Raw genomic sequence first — 1376 nt, 5'->3', positions numbered from 1 at the left:
CATACCACCTAATGGAGTCCTGGTGTGCTGTAAGATAAGCACTAGACTACGAGGTTAATTTGAACCACAAGGTTGGGAGTTCAAGCTCAGCAGCTGCTCTTTGGAAACCCTATACATGGTTACTATGAGTAGGTTCTAACTCACAGTGACCTTGTATAGGGTTTCCGAGGAGCAGCTAGTGAGCTTGATCTGTTGATCTTGTGATTCAAACTGACCTTGCACAACAACATACCATCTGACAGTAGTCAACACCAGCCAAAGCCACCCTAAACTGAAGTACATGAACAGTGAATGGAAAACAGTGCACATGCTTCTATTCTCTACCTACACCCACAGAAGACAGTTGGTGAGAGCCTGAAAACACATCAACATACAATCATTAATTAAATACAAATGTAACACCACCAGATTGTCCTGGAGATAACAGCCAATTTTCGCTCACATGAAGAAACAAGAAAGAATGATACAAACAAATGACCAAGATTCAGAGACAGAAAACTTTATTGAGGAAGAAAAGGTAATGGAACTAACTGAAAAAGAATTCAAAAGAGTGATCTTTAGGTACTCTCAAAAGATAGACAGAAAGTTTGAGGAAAACAAGGAGAACATAGAAAAAACTTTAGAAGAATTCATAAAAACACTTCAAGAACAAACAGACAAAATAAATGCAAATTTTGAAACAATACAAAACTTGTGATTAGAAATCTAGAAGATGAATACTAAGATTTCAGAAATGGACAATACTTTGAAAGGGCAAAGGAGGAGATTCGAAGCAATGGAAGCCCAAATTAGTGAGCTTGAAGATAAATCTCTCAATACTAGTATGCTAAGAGAACAATCCAAAAAAAGAATGAAAAAATCTGAAGAAAGCCTAATAGCTATATGGGACACCATGAATAGGAAAAACAAGGGTGATCAGAATTCTAGCACAGGAAGACACAATAAACTGCAAAGAGAAAGTGAATCACTGTTGGATGTAAACTTCCCTAACATCATGAAAGATAAGAAAAATACAAGAAGGTGAAAGAACCCAAACAGGATAGATTCCAAAAGAAAATCAACAAGATGTATCATAATCAAACTTTCCAAAGACAAAGACAAGGAAAGAATCCTGAGAGCAGTTCAGGAAAACTGAAGTTACTTACAAAGAAGAACCAATAAGACTAAGCTCTGATTTCTCATCAGAAACCATGCAGGCAAGAAAAATGGCCATATACCCTGCAAAGCTGTGCCTCCAATATGTGAAATTAGGACATTTCCAGATAAACAGAAATTAAGGACTTTGTTAAGACCAGACCAACTTTACAAAATATAGTAAAGGGTGTTCTTTGGAATGAGAACCAACAAGAGCAGATAACATGCATAACAACAGCACC

The sequence above is a fragment of the Chrysochloris asiatica genome, unplaced genomic scaffold (genome assembly GCF_000296735.1).
Source record: "Chrysochloris asiatica unplaced genomic scaffold, ChrAsi1.0 scaffold00052, whole genome shotgun sequence".
In the NCBI taxonomy this organism is placed as follows: domain Eukaryota; kingdom Metazoa; phylum Chordata; class Mammalia; order Afrosoricida; family Chrysochloridae; genus Chrysochloris; species Chrysochloris asiatica.
Note: the sequence above shows the minus strand (reverse complement) of the source record.